Source organism: Elephantulus edwardii, unplaced genomic scaffold (genome assembly GCF_000299155.1).
Source record: "Elephantulus edwardii isolate Elephantulus edwardi_28Jun2011 unplaced genomic scaffold, EleEdw1.0 scaffold00079, whole genome shotgun sequence".
Lineage (NCBI taxonomy): Eukaryota > Metazoa > Chordata > Mammalia > Macroscelidea > Macroscelididae > Elephantulus > Elephantulus edwardii.
In genome coordinates, this window is record NW_006399829.1 from 1,878,322 (window position 1) to 1,889,122 (window position 10,801).

The 10,801-nt window shown below is 42.8% G+C and overlaps 1 pseudogene; it reads left to right on the forward strand.

Annotated features, from left to right (window-relative positions):
* The first annotated feature begins 253 nt into the window (after positions 1-253).
* The window catches only part of LOC102846266, a 113,032-nt pseudogene continuing 102,484 nt past the window's right edge, over positions 254-10,801 (forward strand).

Genomic DNA, 10,801 nt, shown 5'->3' on the forward strand with positions numbered 1-10,801 from the left:
TGCTTTTCATTCTGCGTTACACTTAAGAAAAGGGAACATTTAAAACCGAAGACCAGCAGCAGGGTAATTATTTGACTTTTGCACTTTTCAAAACAAAGGTCGTTTTAAAAGGATTAAGAAAGTCACCACCATGCCTGCAGCTATCTGTGGTTTGAAAAAACAACAACAACAAAGCACCCTGAAGTGATTTTATTTCATGAAACAGAAGGCTGCATGTGCATGGCCCTGGTGGCTTCTGCTGTTGGCAGGAGGGATGTGTTCGCATGCTTGCACGCTTGCGGTGCGCCTTCGCCTCCCACGTCGCCAGTCCCCCTTGCGCACTGTGACCGCAGCCCCTGCCGGCCAGGCGGACCTGCATTCCACGCTGAGCCGCGCGCTTGGCATCTCCGCGTGGGCTGACCCAGCTCCGGAGCCCTGGCCCCCGTCACAGCATGCCCTGTTAGGTCCTTAGGTCTCACTGGACCCTGCTCCACGAACGGCTTCTCGTATTACAAAGTGTCATCCTACCTCAGCTGTTGAAAACCTGGTCATCTCACACCTGCTTTGATGAATTCTGAACAAATTGTGTTTTTGATGAGCGACTCACTCCATCAATTCCCCCCTCTCTGGTTATCAGCACTCAGATGCCACTGCAGGGTGGCCTTGCTCGGCCAGCCCTGAGGGTCAGCAAGCATTAAGGAGACCCCTGGGAGCGTCTCTATTCAGAGAAGAGGCTTAACTCATGATTTCACTGTCTGAAGCCTTGACAGTGGATGAAAACGAGACCCACGGTCTGTAGGGACGTGAAGTACCATGCTGAGTCCAGAGTGCGTCCAAGCAGGGGAGACACGGATAAAAGAACTCAGTGTCTCCAAAAATTGACACGCAAAGCTGGTTCACCTTCTGTCCCCCACTTAGAGATTTGTTTGTCTGGTTTTCCTTTGTCAAATCACCCCAAAGGTTGTTGGTGGTTTTTGGTGTTTTTCACTCCCTTAAAGGATTTTTCAACACCATTAATTGCTGGAAATATCAAGATGCCAAGAGCCCCAGGGCACTTCTGGCATGTAAGCCCCAGCCTAGACCAGGAAATGCTTCAGGTTTGGGGAGGGAACCTGATCTCCTGAGGTTTCCATCCCGGATAGCCATGGCATCTGAACCCTCACCCTGCCCGCCTTCGTTTGGCCCTTCTTAGAGCCACATGCAGTCAACAAGTGCGCCAGCTTCAGCCCCTCTCCAGAGCAGCAGGCGTCACTGTGCGCGTGGCAGCGTCTGAGCAGGAGGTCTCTAGGTGGCGCAAATGGTTCGCACTTCTGGTGGCCTAGTGGCTAAGGAGTTGTACTGTCAACACGAAGGCAGGAGGTTAGAAGCCAGCAGCTTGGCTGCAGGAGATTGCTGAACAAGCTCTTCCCCTGTGATTCGTGGCCGCTAAAAACCTACTGGAGGATCCGTGTGAGTTGGTTCCAATTCCACAGCTCATAATCACAGCAACATGAACTGAAAGGTTGGCAGTTTGAACTCACCCAGAGGGCCCCCAGAAGAAAGGTCTGGCTGTCTCCTTTCACCAAGATGAGAGCCCAGAGAATGTTCTGGGTAGTTCTCCTTTGTCACACACACAGGAATGGGAGGTCACAGCGCATTCCTAAGTCAGAATTGCCTTAACAACAACAGAGTTTTGTTCTCTGTGTGTCTGATTGTTGATAGGTATGCATCTATGAAATTGGAGTGTTCCTAAGAAGTAAAGATGGTAAGACTGTCTCACATGCTCTGGGCATAATATCTGCAGTGGTCTTTGGAGCAGGGCATTATGCTTGGACAGGTGGAGAGTAAGCAAGAGAGAGGAAGACCCTTAACGAGATGCCTTCACAGTGACTACTGCAATAGACTTAGCACAGAGGATGGCTGAGGACCGGGCAGGTTTCAATCTGTTGTTTATAAGGTTTACATAGGGTCACTATGACTCAGAATAAACTCAGCCACACCTACTAATAACGACAGCTGGATAAGTGTGAGTATGTGTACATGTGTGAATGCACAATCTCATTCCGGTCAACTGATCTTCCAATCATAAAGTCACCAGGTTTACACCTATCATCCCACTGAGAAGTTGCAAAGGTAATCCAGCCTGGACTTCTGCTCACTGGCAGTCCAAACTACCAACCAGCTGCAGACTCGTTTCCTGCCTCTGAGCTGGCCCACTCTGCTCCTTCAGAGAGAGTCAGTAGAGTGCAGGCTTACTCTTGGATGTTGTTATTATGTGCGATTGAGTCACTTGTAGTTCACAGTAATCCTATGTACAACAGCCCTGAATCCTGCTTTCTCTTAAGCCAACTTCATTTTCTCTGACACACCTACTCCATAACCCTAGTCACAGACTCAATGTATCTCATTGAGGGTCTTCCTCTCTTGCGTCATCTCTCCACACACACCCCCCCCCCACACACACACACCCCTGGCAAGCATGATCTCTCTCTCCAAGGACTGGTCCCTCCCTGCAATGTGCTCAATGCATGTCAGATGAAGCTTCAGAATCCTTACCTCCAAGGAGCAGCTGGTCTCATCCTCTCCAGGACAAACCTGTTTGTTCTCCTCTCCAGCACCACAACTCAAAAGCATAGATTTTTCTTCTATCATCCTTCATTGTCATTATCCAGCTCTCTAATAGAAGGTACCAAATGCACAGAGAGACACAATCCATAGTGTTTCCTCAGATCAGCCCCTTCCAGAGTCCAGCCCCTGGGGGAGTGGGAGCACAATATTCTCAGTCTTGTTTAGGCTTTCAGGTCAACCCCTCACTCTATACTCTTACCTGCCCATAGATTAAGACACCTCCTTCAAATACCAAAAGACAGACACCTCTGCTGAAGGATTTGCACCATCACTTGGGATCTATTCTATTTGGTTCAATCCATACTTCAAATTGCTTCTGACCTTGACTCTGCCCTTTCACAACCCCACATCTACCCTCTGAGGATCCCCTGTGCTTGGCCTTGGCTCAATGTAGGATTTTAGCTCTGATTTTGGATCCTTTTACTTAGACCTGACCTTTGGATATTTGAACTCCGCTCTTGGCTGTGTTGGAGACCTTGCCCTCTTGATATCAATTATCTGGCTACTTCCTCTCCTCCAGCAGGACCCTTCCCAGAGTTCACTGCCAGGAATGGCAGCCAGATAGTCTTTTGGACTAGTAGCCACTGAGCATGGCTTCCTTCTCCACTGCCATTACTACCATTCTTCAAATATCTCCACCGAAATTCTGAGAGACACCCAAGTGCTGGTCCTCAAGCTCCTGGGTCCCAGAATCTGACTACCCTGTTCTGACATTGTTTACTTCCATTTTCCAAGCTGATGGAACCACATTAATAGACACTTGGAATCCTGCCTGGGGGGTCAGCCAGCATCTCAGGCCATCTCTTGGAATCTCCATTCAGACCTCTGGTTTTTCATGCTAGATCTTTAACTTCAGTTCACTTAGAAAACCAGATTTTGGGATTTCTTGAAGGATCACAGTAGTTCTGAACTTTAAACTAGGTGGAGTGTACACCTCAATCTACCTCAGATAAGTGAAAGGCCCTTGCCACTCAGCATGACCCTTAGTAAGAGAGCTGCTATCTGGTTATTCCTCCACAGTACAGTGAGCTACTTGGTGACCTGCTAACTGAAAGGTCAGAGGTTCAAATCCACCAGCTACTCTATACATAGAGAAAAATAAGACGGTGTCCTCCTGTAATATTTTATAGACTTGGGGGGTTGTCATAAACCAGGATAAACTCAATGGCTGGGGGGGTAGGAATATGATTACAACTCCTGGCAACTCTCTAAGTATCAGAGTAGAATGGTGCTCCGTAGTGCTTCCAACAGCTGGATTTGCAGTATATTGCCAGATTAGAAGCTGAATGTCTTAAGTGCATTACCAGATTTGTTTTTAACCATGAATAAATTAAAAAAAAATATTGTCCTCATTGCCATTTTGTCAGTACCAACTCATCACTGAACCTTCATTGCATTTTCAGGGGCTAAACTACATGAGAGTCGATGGTCCATCTTTCTCCCTCAGAGTAGCTGGTGAATTTGAAATTCCCTCCTTTGAGTTGGCAGAATGATTCTCCACTGCCTAGGCCACCAGAGCTGCCTTTACTAGAAATAAGTCCTTGAACTTTTTCTATTCATCCAATAACCTTATGGTTAAATAGCCCTGAACCCTCTTTTTTTCTGGATGGTGGGTTCAGACACGTTTCAGGCCTCATAGCAGGCATCCTCACACATCAAGGTTGTGCAGCATCCTCGACTCTCCTCTCTTTATAAGAGCAGACTGCTTTATTTCTCTCGAGACTCCAATATGGAAGCTCAAAGAAAGGTGAGGAGATCTGGATGCTTAGCAAGCACATCTTTCCAGATGATTCTGATGCAGAAGCATCACAGATCAGCTTGAGGAATGATGTTTTACAAGCTTTGCATTGCAGCTTTTTTTTAGTATTACTCAAACTCAAACTTCCTCTTAAAACATTTATTGTCATCAATTCAGAACAGACCCAAAGCCTAACTTCCACTGGGTTTTTAAAGACTGTTAATTCTAGTGGCAAGAAGCTACACGGCAATCCTGAAGGCACGAGGATCGAGTCCACTAGTCGCTCCATGAGAGAAGGATGGGCAATCTCCTTCTGCGCAATTATCTACCTCTGAAAACCCGTCAGAAGGTCAGCTAAGGGTCGGTTCCCACTCTATGGTACACAACAACAACAACAATCCTGAATGAGGAGATTGCTCACCTTTCTATTGCAGAGCCCCTGGGGGGATTTCAACTGCAAGAGAGCCATGAATTTTTGGGTTAGCAATCCAACTCTCTACACACTACACCACCAAAGCTCCCTAAAAGTGTTTGACTGTCAGAGTAATAGGATGTAGTAATGTTAGTCAGATTCTTTGTGCTAATGCTCTGTGCTGTTTTAAACTGTAATTTTAGTGGAAATTTACAGAGAGGATGGGTTTTCATTCATTCACATTTCCCTCTCCCCCCATTCATTTGTAGTACAGATCTTGTTCCAGATTGCTGATTGTCAGACATGTAATGTCTAATCATATCTCCCTTCAGATAGTCCTTCCCTTTTCTCAGTCCAGGGTATCATTGCCATTTTGAAGACAGCTAAAATTCGTTTGGTTGAATTAAGTTATGTTCTCTTGAACCTGGGCATCCATCATAGGGTTTTAGTGAGAAGGCTATAAAAAGAATATATTAAATGACTGGGAGGGTCAACAAAAGGGAAGAATACTCAGCAGGATGGATGCACACGGTGACTGCAGCGATGGACTTGAATGTGGTGGAGAGTGTGACCATGGTGCAGGATTTGAGCTGCTGTTCAGAGTGTCACTATGAATTGTAGTCCACTTGGTGGCACCTAAGAATGACAAAAACATATCATGTAAATGAAATTAATGATATCCTCTCTATCATATCCTGTACACATGACTGAAATATCCAAGGATATTTTCTTCAGAATGTTTGGGTGTCTGATTGGAGGGTATAAAGTATAGCACTTGAAGAACCAATAGATGATATATCAAAAAGATATGCAAACCTTTTCCTCTGGAGCCTCAATGAAGCACTGACAGTTGTCAAGTTAACTCTGAATCATGGTCTCTCTCTACGTGGCAGATAAGGATATTATTTCATACAGTTTCTGATTACTTTTCAGAAATAGTTTGCCAAGCCTTTCTTCCAAAGCATCTGTAGGTATATTTGAAACTGTTAGGTTAAAAGGAATATGCATTCACCACTTGTCCCACCCAGGTACTTTGTGAATATACTAAAAACTATTGAACTGCACATTTCAAATTATGTTTCAATTAACTTGTTTATAAAAATTCTACCATGGACAGCCAGGAAATCTGGAGACGAATTGCATTAGGAAAGTTAGCTGTGAGGAACTTCTCAAGAGTACTGAAGAGCAATGACGTCAGGCTGGAGACTAAGGTGCACCTGATTCAGGTTATAGTCTTTGCAATTATGTGCTATGCATCAGAGAGTTGGACAGTGAGTAGGGATGATAGAAAGACAATTGATGCCTTTGAGCTGTGGTGCTAGAGAAGAGTGTTGAATATACCATGGACTGCTAGAAGAACAAACAGGTTTCTTCTGGAGAGGGTGAAGCCAGAATGTTCCTTGGAGTCAAGGATTCTAAGGCTTCATCTGACATACTTTGGGCCTGTTGCAAGGAAGGACTGGTCTTTAGAGAGGGATATCATGTTTGGGAAAGTGGAGGGATGGCACAGGAGAGGAAGACCTTCGATGAGATGGATCGATTCTGTGAGTAGAGTGGTGGGAATGAGTGTGTTTGAGACAGTGAGGTTGGCACAGGATAGCACAGCATTTAGGGCTCTTGTACATAGAGTCACTATGAGTCTCAAGCAACTCGATGGCACATAACAATAAATAACAACCACCACCTCCACCATGGGCAGAGAAAATAATCATTTTAGTCATAAGCTTCTTCTTCTTCTTATTATTATTATTATTTGAAATCAGAGCTTAATTCTCCAACTTGTAGATGTTGACTCCGAGTTAGAACTGCTTCTCCTGTGAGCAGCTCTGTGTACTTGACTAAGGTTTTTACTTAATGGTGGAGAGTGATTCTGCCAAGCAATGCCAAATCCACAACCGGTCCAGGAGAGTAAATCATCTGGTGACAGGTCTCCGGGCCTGAGAAGCTCAGTGATCTGAGACCTTAGACCCCCGTGGCCCTGAGGGTAAGCAGCCACTGCAACTCAAGTACACACTTCAGTGTGGAATTTCAATAGGCATACTTCGCTGCTGACCTGTTAGCTAAATCTGGTGCAGGCAACAAGCCACAGTCCACAGAGGATCTTGTGGAAATGGTATTTCTTGTATAAAAATCTTGTCATGTTTGAAAAAGTTGCTTCAGGTCCGCCTGCATTTGTAATTTTGGTTAGGTCACTTGGCTGCAAAGAGACAGGATTTTTCAACAAGACCATTTTATAGCTTCAAAGATAAACTTCCTTTTTTTGTTGGTTGGCTTCAAATAGTCCTTTTGTTGCTAAGGTTCTGCCAAAAAAGTTGAGTTTCACCTGTAGAATTAAATACACTGTCTTCTATAACTCACTCTGGATTTTGTCATAGCCTTAGAAAGGAAATCTCTGAGCAATTTCAGACTCTTTAGAGATGTGTGGTTTTGTGGCATATCCCTACTTCTCTTCAAAGAGTATGGATTTTTAGCCTTGGCTTTACCATTGCAATACATTTTGTGGATAAAACACTTCAGGTATAGTTTAGAGTGATTGAGCATTTGGTTTCAGATTACTGAAATAAAGTAACTACTACAATAAAGTCACTAAAATATTTTTCCCCCTCTCAATGTTTGAGGATGTAGTCCCAAAAGGTGAGCGTCTCTAGAAATTCAAATCCACCAGTGGCTCTGAGGAAGAGGGATGGGGAATCTCCTCACAGTAAGACTCAGAGTCATGGAAACCGAATGAATGGTGGGTTGCTGGGGGTCAGAATCAACTCAATGGTAGTGAATGCAAATTCAATGCTTATAAAAGTTTACACTATATGATTGTCTATTAACGAAAGCTTCCTGTTATAGTGGGTTAAGTGTTGGCTTGCTTAAGGTAAACAGCTCAAAATTACTACTTTCACAGAGAAAAAAAAAGGTAGTCTGCTCCCAATAAGACTTATTTTTGATGATGTTAGATGCTACTGTTAGGTGAATAGCAACACTAATGACAACAGATCTGAATCCTGTCTTACCCTGTGCTATCTGTATCATCTCTGACATACTTAAGCCCATAGCTATTGCCACTGTATCAATCCATCTCATTGAGGGTCTTCCTCTCTTTCATTGAGCCTACACCTTTCTTAGCATGATATCTCTCTCCAGCAGGATCCCTCTTAGCAGGATGCCCTAAGAATGTGAGATGAAGCTTTGCCATCCTTGCTTTCAAGAAGCATTCTGGCTGCACTTTTCCAACCATATCTGTTTGGGGTTTTTTGCAGTCCATGGAATATTCAGTGCTCTTCTCCAACAACACATTTCAAAGACATTGATTCTTGTTCTGTCATCTTTACTCATTGTACAGCTCTCAGAGAAGTAGCAAGTGATATAAAAGACCGTGACCTAAATCAGGTGCACCTTAGTTTTAAAACTGACACCATTGCTCCTCAGTATTTTAGAAAGAGCCTTGATAGCAAAGTTATCTACTGACTGCTACTACTAAGGATGTTGATTGTGGATTCAAGTAAGACCAAATCATTGACAATGTCAATCTTTCCTCCATCTATCATGATGTTGTTTATTGCTCCAGTAATACGGATTTCTATGTTAAGATTCACAGCTTTGGATAGTCAATGGAAAGTCGCCATGAATAGGAACCAACTTAATTGCAGTAAGGTTGGTTTAGCTGGTAGTCATTGGAACATATGAAGGAAAGAACTGTTTAAAAGAAATATATGATTAGGCATTATTTGTATGATAACAGTCCAGACTAAGAGGTGCATAACAAAGTGGATCGGGGGGAGGATGGGAAGGACAGGGAAGAAATTAAGCAATAATGATTTTTTTAAGTGAACTGGGGGCGAGTAGGTAGGAAGAAAAATGTGCAATAAAGAATGAATAGAAATTCGAGCTTTCTGTAAACTTTTGTTAAAATCACAATAAGAAAAAATGTGTGCAATAGCATGGACAATTTTGAGATATTGTGAAAATTACCAAAATGTGACACAAAGTCATTATATGAGCACATGATGTTAGAAAAAATGGCATTTAAGGGACTTGCTCAACACAGGGCGGCCACAAACATACAGTTCTTATAAAACAAACAAACAAAATACCATTTAAAAGGGTAATAGGATGAAGCATGTTTATAATTAAAAACTGCATGTAAATTTGGACAAAACCTAGGAAACTTAAGACTCAACACTTCCATTCTGTAGTCAGGGTAAGGGCTCTATTGGAAGGTTATGATCCAGCCACCAAAATCAAAACCCATTACCACTGAGTTAACTGTAATTCATGATGACCATGTGTTACAGAGTAGAAATTGGCCATAGAGCACTGGTGGCCTGGTGGCAAGAAGCTGCACTGCAATCCTGAGGGCATGTGTTTTGACTCTATCAGCTGTTCTGTGGGAGAAGGATGGGCAATCTCCTCCCATGTGATTAACTGCCTCTGAAAATGTGCTGGAGGGTCAGCTATGTGCTGGTTCTGACTTGACAGCACACAACAACAACAATCTTTACATGGAGCCATTTAGTGGAATTCAATAGCCAATTTTTCAGTTATTAATGGAGAACAAAATGTACCACCCTAGGAAACGCTGAACCACTCGTAAACCCAATGATGACTTTAGGACTTGATTTGCTCCCTTTTAAAATTGGGAGAGATAGTACCTTCCTCTTCATTGTTATTATTATGATTGACTGATTTACAGAGTTTATATAAAGTAAGATGTCTCCATAGATGTGTTTTCTGAAAACTTTGTGGGAACTTCTAGTTGGGGTTGAGTCAAGTCTAACTCACTGTGACTCTATGAACAAGAGATCTGTAACTTGTGACATCCTCATCACTCCTGACATACTTAAACTCATTGCTGCAATTACTATGTCAACTTATCTATCTAGGGCCTCCCTTTCTTTTGATGACCCTTCACCAGTCCAAGCATAATGCCCCTCTCCAAAGAATAGCATCTTGTAGCAACATGCCCAAAGTATGTTAGAGGAAGCTATGTCATCCTTGCCTCTAAGGAGCACTCTGGGTGTACTTTGTCTAAGATGTTTGTTCTTTTGTCAGTACATGATATATGTAGTACTCTTCTCCAACACCCTGTTTCAATGGCATCAATTTTTCTTCTGTCTTCCTTATTCATTGTCCAGATTTCAGATGCATCACAAATTATTAAAAGGACCATGGCCTGAATCAGAGATACGTTAGTCTTCAAACTTACATTGTTGTTGTTATGTGCTGTTGAGTCAACCACAACTCATAGCAACTCTACACATGATAGTGTTAAACCTTGCTCTATCTTAAGCCAGTCTCACTATCGTTGACACATCTACACTCATTATTCCAGTTATTGTGTCAATCCATCTCATCTAGAGTCTTCATCTCCTGTGCTGTCCCACCAATTTTCCAAGCATATTATTTTTCTCTAAAGATTGGTCCACTCCTGGCTACGTGCTCAAAGTATGTGAAACAGAGCCTCAAACGCCTCCTCAGAAATTTGGAGAGGTTCCTGACCGCAGACTTGCACAATGCAATATGTCTCCTAATCTCCTGACTGCTGGTACCAAGAGATCCAAGTAAGGCAAGATCATTAACAACTTTGATCTTTTCTCTATCACGATGCTGCCTATTGATCGAGTGGTAAAGATTTTTGTCTTCTTGATGTTGAAATGTATTCTATTGAAAGCTGTAGTCTTTGAACTAGAGACTTACAAATTTGCATGAATTTAAGCACAGTCCTCTGATGGGTCACACTGTTAGAGTCTGGGTGGTTGTAGTCTGATAAGAATCATTTGATATGAGCAAAAGAGTTAAATCCCTCTCATATCTGGAGAGAGATTGTGTTTAATAAACCATACTTCCACATATATTCTAAATATTCATCAGCTTTACAATTTTTTATTGAGCTAAGTTTATGACATTTAAAGCAATGAGGGAAAGCTTTGATATGACTTCCTGAACAAAAAGACTTAAAGTCAAAGTGTGTGCCTGTGTACAAGTCTTGTTGTTGTTGTTGTTGTTCTTATGTGCCTTCGAGTCGTTTGCAACTCATAGAGACCCTATGTACAACAGCCCTAAACCCTGCTCTA